The following is a 20,664-nucleotide window of genomic DNA, read 5'->3' as shown; positions in this document are numbered from 1 at the left end:
ACCGTGTTGGTCGTGGATAACGTTACCGTGTTGGTCGATGATAACGTTGCCGTGTTGGTCGTGGATAACGTTACCGTGTTGGTCGATGATAACTTTACCGTGTTGGTCGATGATAACGTTACCGTGTTGGTCGATGATAACGTTGCCGTGATGGTCGTGGATAACGTTACTGTGTTGGTCGTGGATTACGTTACCGTGTTGGTCGTGGATAACGTTACCGTGTTGGTCGATGATAACGTTACCGTGTTGGTCGATGATAATGTTGCCGTGTTGGTCGTGGATAACGTTACTGTGTTGGTCGTGGATTACGTTACCGTGTTGGTCGTGGATAACTTTACCGTGTTGGTCGTGGATAACTTTACCGTGTTGGTCGTGGATAACTTTACCGTGTTGGTCGTGGATAACTTTACCGTGTTGGTCGATGATAACTTTACCGTGTTGGTCGTGGATAACTTTACCGTGTTGGTCGATGATAACGTTACCGTGTTGGTCGTAGATAACTTTACCGTGTTGGTCGTGGATAACTTTACCGTGTTGGTCGATGATAACTTTACCGTGTTGGTCGTGGATAACTTTACTGTGTTGGTCGTGGATAACTTTACCGTGTTGGTCGTGGATAACGTTACCGTGTTGGTCGATGATAACGTTACCGTGTTGGTCGATGATAACGTTGCCGTGTTGGTCGTGGATAACGTTACCGTGTTGGTCGTGGATAACTTTACCGTGTTGGTCGATGATAACGTTACCGTGTTGGTCGTGGATAACTTTACCGTGTTGGTCGATGATAACGTTACCGTGTTGGTCGTGGATAACTTTACCGTGTTGGTCGATGATTACGTTACCGTGTTGGTCGTGGATAACTTTACCGTGTTGGTCGATGATAACGTTACCGTGTTGGTCGATGATAACGTTACCGTGTTGGTCGTGGATAACGTTACTGTGTTGGTCGTGGATAACTTTACCGTGTTGGTCGTGGATAACGTTACCGTGTTGGTCGTGGATAACGTTACCGTGTTGGTCGATGATAACGTTACCGTGTTGGTCGTGGATAACTTTACCGTGTTGGTCGATGATAACGTTACCGTGTTGGTCGTGGATAACTTTACCGTGTTGGTCGATGATAACGTTACCGTGTTGGTCGTGGATAACTTTACCGTGTTGGTCGATGATAACGTTACCGTGTTGGTCGTGGATAACTTTACCGTGTTGGTCGATGATTACGTTACCGTGTTGGTCGTGGATAACTTTACCCTGTTGGTCGATGATAACGTTACCGTGTTGGTCGATGATAACGTTACCGTGTTGGTCGTGGATAACGTTACTGTGTTGGTCGTGGATAACTTTACCGTGTTGGTCGTGGATAACGTTACCGTGTTGGTCGTGGATAACGTTACCGTGTTGGTCGTGGATAACGTTACCGTGTTGGTTGTGGATTACGTTACCGTGTTGGTCGTGGATTACGTTACCGTGTTGGTCGTGGATAACTTTACCTTGTTGGTCGTGGATAACTTTACTGTGTTGGTCGTGGATAACTTTACCGTGTTGGTCGTGGATAACGTTACCGTGTTGGTCGTGGATAACTTTACCGTGTTGGTTGTGGATAACGTTACCGTGTTAGTCGATGATAACTTTACCGTGTTGGTCGTGGATAACTTTACCGTGTTGGTCGTGGATAACGTTACTGTGTTGGTCGTGGATAACGTTACCGTGTTGGTCGTGGATAACTTTACCGTGTTGGTCGTGGATAACGTTACCGTGTTGGTCGTGGATAACGTTACCGTGTTGGTCATGGATAACTTTACTGTGTTGGTCGTGGATAACGTTACCGTGTTGGTCGATCATAACGTTACCGTGTTGGTCGTGGATAATTTTACCGTGTTGGTCGTGGATAACGTTACCGTGTTGGTCGATGATAACGTTGCCGTGTTGGTCGTGGATAACGTTACCGTGTTGGTCGTGGATAATTTTATCGTGTTGGTCGTGGATAACGTTACCGTGTTGGTCAATGATAACGTTGCCGTGTTGGTCGTGGATAACGTTACCGTGTTGGTCGTGGATAACTTTACTGTGTTGGTCGTGGATAACTTTACCGTGTTGGTCGTGGATAACTTTACCGTGTTGGTCGATCATAACGTTACCGTGTTGGTCGTGGATAATTTTACCGTGTTGGTCGTGGATAACGTTACCGTGTTGGTCGATGATAGCGTTGCCGTGTTGGTCGTGGATAACGTTACCGTGTTGGTCGTGGATAACTTTACCGTGTTGGTCGTGGATAACGTTACCGTGTTGGTCGTGGATAACGTTGCCGTGTTGGTCGTGGATAACGTTACCGTGTTGGTCGTGGATAACGTTACCGTGTTGGTCGATGATAACGTTGCCGTGTTGGTCGTGGATAACGTTACCGTGTTGGTCGATGATAACTTTACCGTGTTGGTCGATGATAACGTTACCGTGTTGGTCGATGATAACGTTGCCGTGATGGTCGTGGATAACGTTACTGTGTTGGTCGTGGATTACGTTACCGTGTTGGTCGTGGATAACGTTACCGTGTTGGTCGATGATAACGTTACCGTGTTGGTCGATGATAACGTTGCCGTGTTGGTCGTGGATAACGTTACTGTGTTGGTCGTGGATTACGTTACCGTGTTGGTCGTGGATAACTTTACCGTGTTGGTCGTGGATAACTTTACCGTGTTGGTCGTGGATAACTTTACCGTGTTGGTCGTGGATAACTTTACCGTGTTGGTCGATGATAACTTTACCGTGTTGGTCGTGGATAACTTTACCGTGTTGGTCGATGATAACGTTACCGTGTTGGTCGTAGATAACTTTACCGTGTTGGTCGTGGATAACTTTACCGTGTTGGTCGATGATAACTTTACCGTGTTGGTCGTGGATAACTTTACTGTGTTGGTCGTGGATAACTTTACCGTGTTGGTCGTGGATAACGTTACCGTGTTGGTCGATGATAACGTTACCGTGTTGGTCGATGATAACGTTGCCGTGTTGGTCGTGGATAACGTTACCGTGTTGGTCGTGGATAACTTTACCGTGTTGGTCGATGATAACGTTACCGTGTTGGTCGATGATAACGTTGCCGTGTTGGTCGTGGATAACGTTACTGTGTTGGTCGTGGATTACGTTACCGTGTTGGTCGTGGATAACTTTACCGTGTTGGTCGTGGATAACTTTACCGTGTTGGTCGTGGATAACTTTACCGTGTTGGTCGATGATAACTTTACCGTGTTGGTCGTGGATAACTTTACCGTGCTGGTCGTGGATAACTTTACCGTGTTGGTCGTGGATAACTTTACCGTGTTGGTCGATGATAACGTTACCGTGTTGGTCGTGGATAACTTTACCGTGTTGGTCGTGGATAACTTTACCGTGTTGGTCGATGATAACTTTACCGTGTTGGTCGTGGATAACTTTACTGTGTTGGTCGTGGATAACTTTACCGTGTTGGTCGTGGATAACTTTACCGTGTTGGTCGATGATAACTTTACCGTGTTGGTCGTGGATAACTTTACTGTGTTGGTCGTGGATAACTTTACCGTGTTGGTCGTGGATAATGTTACCGTGTTGGTCGATGATAACGTTACCGTGTTGGTCGATGATAACGTTACCGTGTTGGTCGATGATAACGTTGCCGTGTTGGTCGTGGATAACGTTACCGTGTTGGTCGTGGATAACTTTACCGTGTTGGTCGATGATAACGTTACCGTGTTGGTCGATGATAACGTTGCCGTGTTGGTCGTGGATAACGTTACTGTGTTGGTCGTGGATTACGTTACCGTGTTGGTCGTGGATAACTTTACCGTGTTGGTCGTGGATAACGTTACCGTGTTGGTCGTGGATAACTTTACCGTGTTGGTCGATGATAACGTTACCGTGTTGGTCGATGATAACGTTACCGTGTTGGTCGTGGATAACTTTACCGTGTTGGTCGTGGATAACTTTACCGTGTTGGTCGTGGATAACTTTACCGTGTTGGTCGTGGATAACTTTACCGTGTTGGTCGATGATAACGTTACCGTGTTGGTCGTGGATAACTTTACCGTGTTGGTCGATGATAATGTTACCGTGTTGGTCGATGATAACGTTACCGTGTTGGTCGATGATAACGTTACCGTGTTGGTCGATGATAACGTTACCGTGTTGGTCGTGGATAACTTTACCGTGTTGGTCGATGATAACGTTACCGTGTTGGTCGATGATAACGTTACCGTGTTGGTCGATGATAACGTTACCGTGTTGGTCGTGGATAACTTTACCGTGTTGGTCGATGATAACGTTACCGTGTTTGTCGATGATAACGTTACCGTGTTGGTCGATGATAACGTTACCGTGTTGGTCGATGATAACGTTACCGTGTTGGTCGATGATAACGTTACCGTGTTGGTCGATGATAACGTTACCGTGTTGGTCGTGGATAACTTTACCGTGTTGGTCGATGATAACGTTACCGTGTTTGTCGATGATAACGTTACCGTGTTGGTCGATGATAACGTTACCGTGTTGGTCGATGATAACGTTACCGTGTTGGTCGATGATAACGTTACCGTGTTGGTCGATGATAACGTTACCGTGTTGGTCGATGATAACGTTACCGTGTTGGTCGATGATAACGTTACCGTGTTGGTCGATGATAACGTTACCGTGTTGGTCGATGATAACGTTACCGTGTTGGTCGTGCAGCTATTGTAAGTAAGTACATTATATTTGTACAGCACGTTTCACAGACAGAAGTCACAAAGTGCTTCACAAAACACAGAATAAAACAATAAAAACACAAAACTTTGAGTGAACAACACAAATAGAACAATAAAGAGTCAAATCAGTCCTAAAACAAGTGCGTTTAAAAGACTTGACTCAATAAAAGGTTTTAAGTTGAGCCTTAAAAGCAGTAACTGAGTCTTAGTCTTCTTTCTGGTCCAAGCCCCCTCTTTCTGTTTCCAGCTCTTATTTTGGCGGTCTCCTGTGTCTCACCTGCAGACATTTTATTTTTAGCGGTTGTAATGATGATCTGTGCTCACCGTTTCCATGGAGACGCTTTATTTTGATAGTGAATATGGCTCAGACACATTTACACAGATCTGACACGGCATCTGCCTCAGTCCAGGCTTCAACCTGGACCTGGTTTTGGATTAAGACGTTCTTAAACTGTCGTTAAGAACCCACTTCTTTAGTCCTGGTTTAGCCCTGGTTTAGCCCTGGTTTAGCCCTGGTTTAGCCCTGGTTTAGTCCTGGTTTAGCCCTGGTTTAGCCCTGGTTTAGCCCTGGTTTAGCCCTCTTGTCTCTGTTACAGATGTGGGCCGGGCCGTGCTTCTTCCTCCAGTTCTTTCGTCTCGTCTTCTTCAGAATTTCAGAGGAAAATCCGACTTCACGTTTTTGGCCACGATTCAGCAGAAGTCGTCCACATCAGGAGTTCTTTTCTCCATCCGCCAGTCTGAGCAGAGGTGAGGGACACGGGCGGGACACGGGCGGGACACGGGAGGGACACGGGCGGGACACGGGAGGGACACGGGCGGGACACGGGCGGGACACGGGCGGGACACGGGAGGGACACGGGCGGGACACGGCGGGACACGGGCGGGACATGGGCGGGACACGGGAGGGACACGGGCGGGACACGGGCGGGACACGGGCGGGACACGGGCGGGACACGGGCGGGACACGGCGGGACACGGGCGGGACACGGGCGGGACACGGGCAAAACACGGGCGGGACACGGGCGGGACACGGGCTGGACACGGGCGGGACAAGGGCGGGACACGGCGGGACACGGGCGGGACACGGCAGGACACGGGCGGGACACGGGCGGGACACGGGCGGGACACGGCGGGACACGGGCGGGACACGGGCGGGACACGGCGGGACACGGGCTGGACACGGGCGGGACAAGGGCGGGACACGGCGGGACACGGGCTGGACACGGGCGGGACAAGGGCGGGACACGGCGGGAAACGGGCGGGACACGGGCGGGACACGGGCGGGACACGGGCGGGACACGGGCGGGACACGGCGGGACACGGGCTGGACACGGGCGGGACACGGGCGGGACACGGGCGGGACACGGGCGGGACACGGGCGGGACACGGCGGGACACGGGCGGGACACGGGCGGGACACGGGCGGGACAAGGGCGGGACACGGGCGGGACAAGGGCGGGACACGGGCGGGACAAGGGCGGGACAGGGGCGTGACACGGGCGGAACAAGGGCGGCTGGGACGGGACAAGGGCGGCTAGAACTGGACGCGAGCGGGACAAGGGTGGTACACGGTCGGGTTAATGGCGGCTGGGACGGGCGGGCGGCTCAAACGGGACGCGGGCGGCTCAAACGGGACGCAAGCGGCTCAAACGGGACGCGGGCGGCTCAAACGGGACGCAGGCGGCTTAAACGGGACGCGGGCGGCTCAAACGGGACGCGGGCGGCTCAAACGGGACGCGGGCGGCTCAAACGGGACGCGGGCGGCTCAAACGGGACGCGGGCGGCTCAAACGGGACGCGGGCGGCTCGTGGCCCTCGTGTTTGGGTCCTGGACCGTCCCAGGTTCAGACTCGGGAGGTTTTGGTTCGTTTCACGCTTCACTTCAATTTGACCCATTTCAGTTTCAAAGACACAAACAAAAAGGAAAGAACCAAAGCAGAAAGAGGAACCAGAGGAACCAGAGGAACCAGAGCGACCAGAGGGACCAGAGGGACAAGAGGAACCAGAGCGTCCAGAGGGACCAGAGGAACCAGAGGAACCAGAGGAACCAGAGGGACCAGAGGAACCAGAGGAACCAGAGGAACCAGAGGAACCAGAGCGACCAGAGGGACCAGAGGGACAAGAGGAACCAGAGCGTCCAGAGGGACCAGAGGAACCAGAGGAACCAGAGGAACCAGAGGGACCAGAGGAACCAGAGGAACCAGAGGAACCAGAGGAACCAGAGCGACCAGAGGGACCAGAGGGACCAGAGGGACCAGAGGGACAAGAGGAACCAGAGGGACCAGAGGGACCAGAGCGACCAGAGGGACCAGAGGGACCAGAGGGACAAGAGGAACCAGAGCGTCCAGAGGGACCAGAGGAACCAGAGGAACCAGAGGAACCAGAGGAACCAGAGGGACCAGAGGAACCAGAGGAACCAGAGGAACCAGAGGGACCAGAGGGACCAGGGCGACCAGAGCGGCCAAAGGAACCAGAGGAACCAGAGGAACCAGAGGAACCAGAGGAACCAGAGGAACCAGAGGGACCAGAGGGACCAGAGGGACCAGAGGGACCAGAGGACCCAAAGGAACCAGAGGAACCAAAGGAACCAGAGGGACCAGAACGACCAGAGGAGCCAGAGGGACCAGAGGAACCAGAGGAACCAGAGCGACAAGAGGAGCCAGAGGAACCAGAAGAACCAGAGCGACCAAAGGAACCAGAGGAGCCAGAGGAAACTGAGGGACCAGAGGAACCAGAGGGACCAGAACGACCAGAGGAACCAGAGGAACCAGAGGAACTAGAGGGACCAGAGGGACCAGAGGGACCAAAGGGACCAGAGGAACCAGAGGGACCAGAGGAACCAGAGGGACCAGAACGACCAGAGGGACCAGAGGAACCAAAGGAACCAGAGGGACCAGAGGGACCAAAGGGACCAGAGGAACCAGAGGGACCAGAGGAACCAGAGGGACCAGAACGACCAGAGGAACCAGAGGAACCAGAGGAACCAGAGGAACCAAAGGAACCAGAGGAACCAAAAGATACTCTACGCTACATTTCCTCATTCATAAAAAGAAAGTGGGTTCTCCAGGTTTGAGGAGGAGGAACTCTCTGATGTTCTGCACATTTATGAAACATCAGGCTCAGATGAACTCTCATAATGGAACTGTAAAGAACCAGCGTAATTAATGAGACAAGATTCATCAAATATTCACTTCTGTTTTGTCTCCTGGAAGAGCTAAACCGGGTCTAAACCAGGACTAAACCAGGTCTAAACCAGGTCTAAACCAGGTCTAAACCAGGTCTAAACCAGGACTAAACCAGGACTAAACCAGGTCTAAACCAGGTCTAAACCAGGACTAAACCAGGACTAAACCAGGACTAAACCAGGTCTAAACCAGGTCTAAACCAGGTCTAAACCAGGACTAAACCAGGTCTAAACCAGGTCTAAACCAGGACTAGACCAGGTCTAAACCAGGACTAGACCAGGTCTAAACCAGGTCTAAACCAGGTCTAAACCAGGACTAAACCAGGTCTAAACCAGGTCTAAACCAGGTCTAAACCAGGTCAAAACCAGGTCTAAACTAAGACTAAACCAGGTTTAAACCAGGTCTAAACCGGGTCTAAACCAGGACTAAACCAGGTTTAAACCAGGTCTAAACCGGGTCTAAACCAGGTCTAAACCAGGACTAAACCAGGTCCAAACCAGGTCTAAACCAGGACTAAACCAGGTCTAAACCAGGTCTAAACCAGGTCTAAACCAGGTCTAAACCAGGTCTAAACCAGGACTAAACCAGGTCTAAACCAGGTCTAAACCAGGTCCAAACCAGGTCAAAACCAGGTCTAAACCAGGACTAAACCAGGTCTAAACCAGAACTAAACCAGAACTAAACCAGGACTAAACCAGGACTAAACCAGGTTTAAACCAGGTCTAAACCAGGTCTAAACCAGGTCTAAACCAGGTCTAAACCAGGACTAAACCAGGTCTAAACCAGGTCTAAACCAGGTCTAAACCAGGACTAAACCAGGTCTAAACCAGGTCTAAACCAGGTCTAAACCAGGACTAAACCAGGTCTAAACCAGGTCTAAACCAGGTCTAAACCAGGTCTAAACCAGGACTAAACCAGGTCTAAACCAGGTCTAAACCAGGTCTAAACCAGGTCCAAACCAGGTCTAAAACAGGTCTAAACCAGGTCTAAACCAGGTCTAAACCAGGTCTAAAACAGGTCTAAACCAGGTCTAAACCAGGTCTAAACCAGGACTAAACCAGGTCTAAACCAGAACTAAACCAGATCTAAACCAGGACTAAACCAGGACTAAACCAGGTCTAAACCAGGTCTAAACCAGGTCTAAACCAGGTCCAAACCAGGACTAAACCAGGTCTAAACCAGGTCAAAACCAGGTCTAAACCAGGACTAAACCAGGTCTAAACCAGGTCTAAAGCAGATCTAAACCAGGACTAAACCAGGTCCAAACCAGGTCTAAACCAGGTCTAAACCAAGACTAAACCAGAACTAAATCAGGACTAAACCAGGTCTAAACCAGGACTAAACCAGGACTAAACCAGGTCTAGATTATCTTAAACCAGGTCTAAACTAAGACTAAACCAGGTCTAAACCAGGTCTAAAGCAGATCTAAACCAGGACTAAACCAGGTCTAAAGCAAATCTAAACCAGGTCTAAACTAGGTCTAAACCAGGTCCAAACCAGGTCTAAACGAGGTATAAACCAGGTATAAACCAGGTATAAACCAGGTCTAAACCAGGTCTAAACCAGGTCTATCTGGGTCTTGTGTTATCTTCACAGTGTCTTTGAGCTGGACAGCAGTGGCGTGCAGGAGCAGATAACATATCGTTACAAACACAGAGGGAAAAGCCGCTCCGAGACGTTTCCGTACAGACTCGCCGACGGTCACTGGCACAGGATCGCTCTGACCGTTTCAGCTTCACATCTGACACTGCACATTGACTGTAACAGGTGAGAAGAACTCTGAGGTTTAGTCCTGGTTTAGACCTGGTTTAGTCCTGGTTTAGACCTGGTTTAGACCTGGTTTAGTCCTGGTTTAGACATGGTTTAGACTTGGTTTAGTCCTGGTTTAGTCCTTGTTTAGACCTGGTTTAGACCTGGTTTAGTCCTGGTTTGGACCTGGTTTAGTCTTGGTTTAATCCTGGTTTGGACCTGGTTTAGTCCTGGTTTAGTCCTGGTTTAGATCTGCTTTAGACCTGGTTTAGACCTGGTTTAGTCCCGGTTTAGTCCTGGTTTAGTCCTGGTTTAGTCCTGGTTTAGTCCTGGTTTAGTCCTGGTTTAGACCTGGTTTAGTCCTGGTTTAGTCCTGGTTTAGACCTGGTTTAGACCTGGTTTAGAACTGGTTTAGACCTGGTTTAGTCCTGGTTTAGACCTGGTTTAGTCCTGGTTTAGTCCTGGTTTAGACCTGGTTTAGTCCTGGTTTAGTCCTGGTTTAGTCCTGGTTTAGTCCTGGTTTAGACCTGGTTTAGTCCTGGTTTAGTCCTGGTTTAGACCTGGTTTAGTCCTGGTTTAGACCTGGTTTAGTCCTGGTTTAGTCCTGGTTTAGTCCTGGTTTAGACCTGGTTTAGTCCTGGTTTAGTCCTGGTTTAGTCCTGGTTTAGTCCTGGTTTAGACCTGGTTTAGTCCTGGTTTAGTCCTGGTTTAGTCCTGGTTTAGTCCTGGTTTAAACCTGGTTTAGTCCTGGTTTAGACCTGGTTATGTCCTGGTTTAGTCCTGGTTTAGTCCTGGTTTAGTCCTGGTTTATTCCTGGTTTAGTCCTGGTTTAGTCCTGGTTTAGTCCTGGTTTAGTCCTTGTTTAGATCTGCTTTAGACCTGGTTTAGACCTGGTTTAGTCCTGGTTTAGTCCTGGTTTAGACCTGGTTTAGTCCTGGTTTAGTCCTGGTTTAGTCCTGGTTTAGACCTGGTTTAGTCCTGGTTTAGTCCTGGTTTAGTCCTGGTTTAGTCCTGGTTTAAACCTGGTTTAGTCCTGGTTTAGACCTGGTTATGTCCTGGTTTAGTCCTGGTTTGGACCTGGTTTAGTCCTGGTTTGGACCTGGTTTAGATCTAGTTTAGTCCTGGTTTAGACCTGGTTTAGACCTGGTTTAGACCTGGTTTAGACCTAGTTTAGTCCCGGTTTAGTCCTGGTTTAGTCCTTGTTTAGTCCTGGTTTAGTCCTGGTTTAGTCTTTGTTTAGTCTTGGTTTAGTCCTTGTTTAGACCTGGTTTAGTCCTGGTTTGGACCTGGTTTAGTCCTGGTTTAGTCCTGGTTTAGTCCTGTTTTAGTCCTGGTTTAGTCCTGGTTTAGTACTGGTTTAGTCCTGGTTTAGTCCTGGTTTAGTCCTGGTTTAGTCCTTGTTTAGTCCTGGTTTAGTCCTGGTTTAGTCCTGTTTTAATCCTGGTTTAGTCCTTTTTTTAGACCTGGTTTAGTCATGGTTTAGACATGGTTTAGACTTGGTTTAGTCCTGGTTTAGTCCTGGTTTAGTCCTGGTTTAGTCCTGGTTTAGTCTTGGTTTAGTCTTGGTTTAGTCCTTGTTTAGACCTGGTTTAGTCCTGGTTTAGACATGGTTTAGACTTGGTTTAGTCCTGGTTTAGTCCTTTTTTTAGACCTGGTTTAGTCCTGGTTTAGTCCTGGTTTAGTCTTGGTTTAATCCTGGCTTGGACCTGGTTTAGTTCTGGTTTGAACCTTGTTTAGTCCTGGTTTAGATCTGCTTTAGACCTGGTTTAGACCTGGTTTAGTCCTGGTTTAGTCCTGGTTTAGTCCTGGTTTAAACCTGGTTTAGTCCTGGTTTAGATCTGCTTTAGACCTGGTTTAGTCCTGGTTTAGTCCTGGTTTAGACCTGGTTTAGTCCCGGTTTAGTCCTGGTTTAGTCCTGGTTTAGACCTGGTTTAGTCCTGGTTTAGTCCTGGTTTAGACCTGGTTTAGTCCTGGTTTAGTCCTGGTTTAGTCCTGGTTTAGTCCTGGTTTAGACCTGGTTTAGTCCTGGTTTAGTCCTGGTTTAGACCTGGTTTAGTCCTGGTTTAGACCTGGTTTAGTCCTGGTTTAGACCTGGTTTAGTCCTGGTTTAGTCCTGGTTTAGACCTGGTTTAGACCTGGTTTAGTCCTGGTTTAGTCCTGGTTTAGTCCTGGTTTAGTCCTGGTTTAAACCTGGTTTAGTCCTGGTTTAGACCTGGTTATGTCCTGGTTTAGTCCTGGTTTAGTCCTGGTTTAGTCCTGGTTTAGTCCTGGTTTAGACCTGGTTTAGTCCTGGTTTGGACCTGGTTTAGTCCTGGTTTGGACCTGGTTTAGATCTAGTTTAGTCCTGGTTTAGACCTGGTTTAGACCTGGTTTAGACCTGGTTTAGACCTAGTTTAGTCCCGGTTTAGTCCTGGTTTAGTCCTTGTTTAGTCCTGGTTTAGTCCTGGTTTAGTCCTTGTTTAGTCCTGGTTTAGTCCTGGTTTAGTCCTGTTTTAATCCTGGTTTAGTCCTTTTTTTAGACCTGGTTTAGTCCTGGTTTAGTCCTGGTTTAGTCTTGGTTTAATCCTGGCTTGGACCTGGTTTAGTTCTGGTTTGAACCTTGTTTAGTCCTGGTTTAGATCTGCTTTAGACCTGGTTTAGACCTGGTTTAGTCCTGGTTTAGTCCTGGTTTAGTCCTGGTTTAAAGCTGGTTTAGTCCTGGTTTAGATCTGCTTTAGACCTGGTTTAGACCTGGTTTAGTCCCGGTTTAGTCCTGGTTTAGTCCTGGTTTAGACCTGGTTTAGTCCTGGTTTAGTCCTGGTTTAGACCTGGTTTAGTCCTGGTTTAGTCCTGGTTTAGTCCTGGTTTAGTCCTGGTTTAAACCTGGTTTAGTCCTGGTTTAGACCTGGTTATGTCCTGGTTTAGTCCTGGTTTAGTCCTGGTTTAGTCCTGGTTTAGTCCTGGTTTAGTCCTGGTTTAGTCCTGGTTTAGACCTGGTTTAGTCCTGGTTTGGACCTGGTTTAGTCCTGGTTTGGACCTGGTTTAGATCTAGTTTAGTCCTGGTTAAGACCTGGTTTAGACCTGGTTTAGACCTGGTTTAGTCCTTGTTTAGTCCTGGTTTAGTCCTGGTTTAGTCTTGGTTTAGTCTTGGTTTAGTCCTTGTTTAGACCTGGTTTAGTCCTGGTTTGGACCTGGTTTAGTCCTGGTTTAGTCCTGTTTTAGTCCTGGTTTAGTCCTGGTTTAGTACTGGTTTAGTCCTGGTTTAGTCCTGGTTTAGTCTTGGTTTAGTCCTGGTTTAGTCCTTTTTTTAGACCTGGTTTAGTCCTGGTTTAGACATGGTTTAGACTTGGTTTAGTCCTGGTTTAGTCCTGGTTTAGTCCTGGTTTAGTCCTGGTTTAGTCTTGGTTTAGTCTTGGTTTAGTCCTTGTTTAGACCTGGTTTAGTCCTGGTTTGGACCTGGTTTAGTCCTGGTTTAGTCCTGGTTTAGTCCTGGTTTAGTCCTGGTTTAGTCCTTGTTTAGTCCTGGTTTAGTCCTGGTTTAGTCCTGTTTTAATCCTGGTTTAGTCCTTTTTTTTAGACCTGGTTTAGTCATGGTTTAGACATGGTTTAGACTTGGTTTAGTCCTGGTTTAGTCCTGGTTTAGTCCTGGTTTAGACCTGGTTTAGTCCTGGTTTAGTCCTGGTTTAGACCTGGTTTAGTCCTGGTTTAGTCCTGGTTTAGTCCTGGTTTAGTCCTGGTTTAGACCTGGTTTAGTCCTGGTTTAGTCCTGGTTTAGACCTGGTTTAGTCCTGGTTTAGACCTGGTTTAGTCCTGGTTTAGTCCTGGTTTAGTCCTGGTTTAGACCTGGTTTAGACCTGGTTTGGACCTGGTTTAGTTCTGGTTTAGACCTGGTTTAGTCCTGGTTTGGACCTGGTTTAGTCCTGGTTTAGTCTTGGTTTAATCCTGGTTTGGACCTGGTTTAGTCCTGGTTTAGTCCTGGTTTAGATCTGCTTTAGACCTGGTTTAGACCTGGTTTAGTCCCGGTTTAGTCCTGGTTTAGTCCTGGTTTAGTCCTGGTTTAGTCCTGGTTTAGACCTGGTTTAGTCCTGGTTTAGTCCTGGTTTAGAACTGGTTTAGTCCTGGTTTAGTCCTGGTTTAGTCCTGGTTTAGTCCTGGTTTAGACCTGGTTTAGTCCTGGTTTAGTCCTGGTTTAGACCTGGTTTAGTCCTGGTTTAGACCTGGTTTAGTCCTGGTTTAGTCCTGGTTTAGTCCTGGTTTAGTCCTGGTTTAGTCCTTGTTTAGATCTGCTTTAGACCTGGTTTAGTCCTGGTTTAGTCCTGGTTTAGACCTGGTTTAGTCCTGGTTTAGTCCTGGTTTAGTCCTGGTTTAAACCTGGTTTAGTCCTGGTTTAGACCTGGTTATGTCCTGGTTTAGTCCTGGTTTAGTCCTGGTTTAGACCTGGTTTAGTCCTGGTTTAGTCCTGGTTTAGTCCTGGTTTAGTCCTGGTTTAGTCCTGGTTTAAACCTGGTTTAGTCCTGGTTTAGACCTGGTTATGTCCTGGTTTAGTCCTGGTTTAGTCCTGGTTTAGTCCTGGTTTATTCCTGGTTTAGTCCTGGTTTAGTCCTGGTTTGGACCTGGTTTAGTCCTGGTTTGGACCTGGTTTAGATCTAGTTTAGTCCTGGTTTAGACCTGGTTTAGACCTGGTTTAGACCTGGTTTAGACCTAGTTTAGTCCCGGTTTAGTCCTGGTTTAGTCCTTGTTTAGTCCTGGTTTAGTCCTGGTTTAGTCTTTGTTTAGTCTTGGTTTAGTCCTTGTTTAGACCTGGTTTAGTCCTGGTTTGGACCTGGTTTAGTCCTGGTTTAGTCCTGGTTTAGTCCTGTTTTAGTCCTGGTTTAGTCCTGGTTTAGTACTGGTTTAGTCCTGGTTTAGTCCTGGTTTAGTCCTGGTTTAGTCCTGGTTTAGTCCTTGTTTAGTCCTGGTTTAGTCCTGGTTTAGTCCTGTTTTAATCCTGGTTTAGTCCTTTTTTTAGACCTGGTTTAGTCATGGTTTAGACATGGTTTAGACTTGGTTTAGTCCTGGTTTAGTCCTGGTTTAGTCCTGGTTTAGTCCTGGTTTAGTCTTGGTTTAGTCTTGGTTTAGTCCTTGTTTAGACCTGGTTTAGTCCTGGTTTGGACCTGGTTTAGTCCTGGTTTAGTCCTGGTTTAGTACTGGTTTAGTCCTGGTTTAGTCCTGGTTTAGTCCTGGTTTAGTCCTTGTTTAGTCCTGGTTTAGTCCTGGTTTAGTCCTGGTTTAATCCTGGTTTAGTCCTTTTTTTAGACCTGGTTTAGTCATGGTTTAGACATGGTTTAGACTTGGTTTAGTCCTGGTTTAGTCCTGGTTTAGTCCTGGTTTAGACCTGGTTTAGTCCTGGTTTAGTCCTGGTTTAGACCTGGTTTAGTCCTGGTTTAGTCCTGGTTTAGTCCTGGTTTAGTCCTGGTTTAGACCTGGTTTAGTCCTGGTTTAGTCCTGGTTTAGACCTGGTTTAGTCCTGGTTTAGACCTGGTTTAGTCCTGGTTTAGTCCTGGTTTAGTCCTGGTTTAGACCTGGTTTAGTCCTGGTTTAGATCTGCTTTAGACCTGGTTTAGACCTGGTTTAGTCCTGGTTTAGTCCTGGTTTAGTCCTGGTTTAGACCTGGTTTAGTCCTGGTTTAGTCCTGGTTTAGTCCTGGTTTAGACCTGGTTTAGACCTGGTTTAGTCCTGGTTTAGTCCTGGTTTAGTCCTGGTTTAGTCCTGGTTTAAACCTGGTTTAGTCCTGGTTTAGACCTGGTTATGTCCTGGTTTAGTCCTGGTTTAGTCCTGGTTTAGTCCTGGTTTAGTCCTGGTTTAGTCCTGGTTTAGACCTGGTTTAGTCCTGGTTTGGACCTGGTTTAGTCCTGGTTTGGACCTGGTTTAGATCTAGTTTAGTCCTGGTTTAGACCTGGTTTAGACCTGGTTTAGACCTGGTTTAGACCTAGTTTAGTCCCGGTTTAGTCCTGGTTTAGTCCTTGTTTAGTCCTGGTTTAGTCCTGGTTTAGTCCTTGTTTAGTCCTGGTTTAGTCCTGGTTTAGTCCTGTTTTAATCCTGGTTTAGTCCTTTTTTTAGACCTGGTTTAGTCCTGGTTTAGTCCTGGTTTAGTCTTGGTTTAATCCTGGCTTGGACCTGGTTTAGTTCTGGTTTGAACCTTGTTTAGTCCTGGTTTAGATCTGCTTTAGACCTGGTTTAGACCTGGTTTAGTCCTGGTTTAGTCCTGGTTTAGTCCTGGTTTAAACCTGGTTTAGTCCTGGTTTAGATCTGCTTTAGACCTGGTTTAGTCCTGGTTTAGTCCTGGTTTAGACCTGGTTTAGTCCTGGTTTAGTCCTGGTTTAGACCTGGTTTAGTCCTGGTTTAGACCTGGTTTAGTCCTGGTTTAGTCCTGGTTTAGTCCTGGTTTAGACCTGGTTTAGTCCTGGTTTAGTCCTGGTTTAGTCCTGGTTTAGTCCTGGTTTAGACCTGGTTTAGTCCTGGTTTAGTCCTGGTTTAGTCCTGGTTTAGTCCTGGTTTAAACCTGGTTTAGTCCTGGTTTAGACCTGGTTATGTCCTGGTTTAGTCCTGGTTTAGTCCTGGTTTAGTCCTGGTTTATTCCTGGTTTAGTCCTGGTTTAGTCCTGGTTTAGTCCTGGTTTAGTCCTTGTTTAGATCTGCTTTAGACCTGGTTTAGACCTGGTTTAGTCCTGGTTTAGTCCTGGTTTAGACCTGGTTTAGTCCTGGTTTAGTCCTGGTTTAGTCCTGGTTTAGACCTGGTTTAGTCCTGGTTTAGTCCTGGTTTAGTCCTGGTTTAGTCCTGGTTTAAACCTGGTTTAGTCCTGGTTTAGACCTGGTTATGTCCTGGTTTAGTCCTGGTTTGGACCTGGTTTAGTCCTGGTTTGGACCTGGTTTAGATCTAGTTTAGTCCTGGTTTAGACCTGGTTTAGACCTGGTTTAGACCTGGTTTAGACCTAGTTTAGTCCCGGTTTAGTCCTGGTTTAGTCCTTGTTTAGTCCTGGTTTAGTCCTGGTTTAGTCTTTGTTTAGTCTTGGTTTAGTCCTTGTTTAGACCTGGTTTAGTCCTGGTTTGGACCTGGTTTAGTCCTGGTTTAGTCCTGGTTTAGTCCTGTTTTAGTCCTGGTTTAGTCCTGGTTTAGTACTGGTTTAGTCCTGGTTTAGTCCTGGTTTAGTCCTGGTTTAGTCCTTGTTTAGTCCTGGTTTAGTCATGGTTTAGACATGGTTTAGACTTGGTTTAGTCCTGGTTTAGTCCTGGTTTAGTCCTGGTTTAGTCCTGGTTTAGTCTTGGTTTAGTCTTGGTTTAGTCCTTGTTTAGACCTGGTTTAGTCCTGGTTTGGACCTGGTTTAGTCCTTTTTTTAGACCTGGTTTAGTCCTGGTTTAGACATGGTTTAGACTTGGTTTAGTCCTGGTTTAGTCCTTTTTTTAGACCTGGTTTAGTCCTGGTTTAGTCCTGGTTTAGTCTTGGTTTAATCCTGGCTTGGACCTGGTTTAGTTCTGGTTTGAACCTTGTTTAGTCCTGGTTTAGATCTGCTTTAGACCTGGTTTAGACCTGGTTTAGTCCTGGTTTAGTCCTGGTTTAGTCCTGGTTTAAACCTGGTTTAGTCCTGGTTTAGATCTGCTTTAGACCTGGTTTAGTCCTGGTTTAGTCCTGGTTTAGACCTGGTTTAGTCCCGGTTTAGTCCTGGTTTAGTCCTGGTTTAGACCTGGTTTAGTCCTGGTTTAGTCCTGGTTTAGACCTGGTTTAGTCCTGGTTTAGTCCTGGTTTAGTCCTGGTTTAGTCCTGGTTTAGACCTGGTTTAGTCCTGGTTTAGTCCTGGTTTAGACCTGGTTTAGTCCTGGTTTAGACCTGGTTTAGTCCTGGTTTAGACCTGGTTTAGTCCTGGTTTAGTCCTGGTTTAGACCTGGTTTAGACCTGGTTTAGTCCTGGTTTAGTCCTGGTTTAGTCCTGGTTTAGTCCTGGTTTAAACCTGGTTTAGTCCTGGTTTAGACCTGGTTATGTCCTGGTTTAGTCCTGGTTTAGTCCTGGTTTAGTCCTGGTTTAGTCCTGGTTTAGACCTGGTTTAGTCCTGGTTTGGACCTGGTTTAGTCCTGGTTTGGACCTGGTTTAGATCTAGTTTAGTCCTGGTTTAGACCTGGTTTAGACCTGGTTTAGACCTGGTTTAGACCTAGTTTAGTCCCGGTTTAGTCCTGGTTTAGTCCTTGTTTAGTCCTGGTTTAGTCCTGGTTTAGTCCTTGTTTAGTCCTGGTTTAGTCCTGGTTTAGTCCTGTTTTAATCCTGGTTTAGTCCTTTTTTTAGACCTGGTTTAGTCCTGGTTTAGTCCTGGTTTAGTCTTGGTTTAATCCTGGCTTGGACCTGGTTTAGTTCTGGTTTGAACCTTGTTTAGTCCTGGTTTAGATCTGCTTTAGACCTGGTTTAGACCTGGTTTAGTCCTGGTTTAGTCCTGGTTTAGTCCTGGTTTAAAGCTGGTTTAGTCCTGGTTTAGATCTGCTTTAGACCTGGTTTAGACCTGGTTTAGTCCCGGTTTAGTCCTGGTTTAGTCCTGGTTTAGACCTGGTTTAGTCCTGGTTTAGTCCTGGTTTAGACCTGGTTTAGTCCTGGTTTAGTCCTGGTTTAGACCTGGTTTAGTCCTGGTTTAGACCTGGTTTAGTCCTGGTTTAGTCCTGGTTTAGTCCTGGTTTAGACCTGGTTTAGTCCTGGTTTAGTCCTGGTTTAGTCCTGGTTTGGACCTGGTTTAGTCCTGGTTTAGTCCTGGTTTAGTCCTGGTTTAGACCTGGTTTGGACCTGGTTTAGTCCTGGTTTAGTCCTGGTTTAGTCCTGGTTTAGACCTGGTTTAGACCTGGTTTAGTCCTGGTTTAGTCCTGGTTTAGTCCTGGTTTAGTCCTGGTTTAAACCTGGTTTAGTCCTGGTTTAGACCTGGTTATGTCCTGGTTTAGTCCTGGTTTAGTCCTGGTTTAGTCCTGGTTTATTCCTGGTTTAGTCCTGGTTTAGTCCTGGTTTAGTCCTGGTTTAGTCCTGGTTTAGACCTGGTTTAGTCCTGGTTTGGACCTGGTTTAGTCCTGGTTTGGACCTGGTTTAGATCTAGTTTAGTCCTGGTTAAGACCTGGTTTAGACCTGGTTTAGACCTGGTTTAGTCCTTGTTTAGTCCTGGTTTAGTCCTGGTTTAGTCTTGGTTTAGTCTTGGTTTAGTCCTTGTTTATACCTGGTTTAGTCCTGGTTTGGACCTGGTTTAGTCCTGGTTTAGTCCTGTTTTAGTCCTGGTTTAGTCCTGGTTTAGTACTGGTTTAGTCCTGGTTTAGTCCTGGTTTAGTCTTGGTTTAGTCCTGGTTTAGTCCTTTTTTTAGACCTGGTTTAGTCCTGGTTTAGACATGGTTTAGACTTGGTTTAGTCCTGGTTTAGTCCTGGTTTAGTCCTGGTTTAGTCCTGGTTTAGTCTTGGTTTAGTCTTGGTTTAGTCCTTGTTTAGACCTGGTTTAGTCCTGGTTTGGACCTGGTTTAGTCCTGGTTTAGTCCTGGTTTAGTCCTGGTTTAGTCCTGGTTTAGTCCTTGTTTAGTCCTGGTTTAGTCCTGGTTTAGTCCTGTTTTAATCCTGGTTTAGTCCTTTTTTTTAGACCTGGTTTAGTCATGGTTTAGACATGGTTTAGACTTGGTTTAGTCCTGGTTTAGTCCTGGTTTAGTCCTGGTTTAGACCTGGTTTAGTCCTGGTTTAGTCCTGGTTTAGACCTGGTTTAGTCCTGGTTTAGTCCTGGTTTAGTCCTGGTTTAGACCTGGTTTAGTCCTGGTTTAGTCCTGGTTTAGACCTGGTTTAGTCCTGGTTTAGTCCTGGTTTAGTCCTGGTTTAGTCCTGGTTTAAACCTGGTTTAGTCCTGGTTTAGACCTGGTTATGTCCTGGTTTAGTCCTGGTTTAGTCCTGGTTTAGTCCTGGTTTATTCCTGGTTTAGTCCTGGTTTAGTCCTGGTTTGGACCTGGTTTAGTCCTGGTTTGGACCTGGTTTAGATCTAGTTTAGTCCTGGTTTAGACCTGGTTTAGACCTGGTTTAGACCTGGTTTAGACCTAGTTTAGTCCCGGTTTAGTCCTGGTTTAGTCCTTGTTTAGTCCTGGTTTAGTCCTGGTTTAGTCTTTGTTTAGTCTTGGTTTAGTCCTTGTTTAGACCTGGTTTAGTCCTGGTTTGGACCTGGTTTAGTCCTGGTTTAGTCCTGGTTTAGTCCTGTTTTAGTCCTGGTTTAGACCTGGTTTAGTCCTGGTTTAGTCCTGGTTTAGTCCTGTTTTAGTCCTGGTTTAGTCCTGGTTTAGTACTGGTTTAGTCCTGGTTTAGTCCTGGTTTAGTCCTGGTTTAGTCCTGGTTTAGTCCTTGTTTAGTCCTGGTTTAGTCCTGGTTTAGTCCTGTTTTAATCCTGGTTTAGTCCTTTTTTTAGACCTGGTTTAGTCATGGTTTAGACATGGTTTAGACTTGGTTTAGTCCTGGTTTAGTCCTGGTTTAGTCCTGGTTTAGTCCTGGTTTAGTCTTGGTTTAGTCTTGGTTTAGTCCTTGTTTAGACCTGGTTTAGTCCTGGTTTGGACCTGGTTTAGTCCTGGTTTAGTCCTGGTTTAGTACTGGTTTAGTCCTGGTTTAGTCCTGGTTTAGTCCTGGTTTAGTCCTTGTTTAGTCCTGGTTTAGTCCTGGTTTAGTCCTGGTTTAATCCTGGTTTAGTCCTTTTTTTAGACCTGGTTTAGTCATGGTTTAGACATGGTTTAGACTTGGTTTAGTCCTGGTTTAGTCCTGGTTTAGTCCTGGTTTAGACCTGGTTTAGTCCTGGTTTAGTCCTGGTTTAGACCTGGTTTAGTCCTGGTTTAGTCCTGGTTTAGTCCTGGTTTAGTCCTGGTTTAGACCTGGTTTAGTCCTGGTTTAGTCCTGGTTTAGACCTGGTTTAGTCCTGGTTTAGACCTGGTTTAGTCCTGGTTTAGTCCTGGTTTAGTCCTGGTTTAGACCTGGTTTAGTCCTGGTTTAGATCTGCTTTAGACCTGGTTTAGACCTGGTTTAGTCCTGG

General features: G+C 46.9%; 1 long non-coding RNA gene across 1 annotated transcript in view; it reads left to right on the top strand.

Annotated features, from left to right (window-relative positions):
- LOC140381469 (uncharacterized) overlaps positions 1-9,663 on the top strand; it is a 45,210-nt gene extending 35,547 nt beyond the window's left edge. Inside the window, exons 2-3 of the long non-coding RNA XR_011931247.1 lie at positions 5,309-5,459; positions 9,492-9,663. This is a non-coding gene — a long non-coding RNA (uncharacterized lncRNA). The remainder of the gene's footprint in view (positions 1-5,308; positions 5,460-9,491) is intronic.
- The last annotated feature ends 11,001 nt before the right edge of the window (positions 9,664-20,664 follow it).

The sequence above is a fragment of the Eucyclogobius newberryi genome, unplaced genomic scaffold, assembly GCF_026437365.1.
Source record: "Eucyclogobius newberryi isolate DKJ021-1_F unplaced genomic scaffold, fEucNew1.0.hap1 SCAF_5, whole genome shotgun sequence".
Taxonomy (NCBI): Eukaryota; Metazoa; Chordata; class Actinopteri; order Gobiiformes; family Gobiidae; genus Eucyclogobius; species Eucyclogobius newberryi.
Note: the sequence above shows the minus strand (reverse complement) of the source record. Positions and strands in the feature narration are given on the sequence as shown.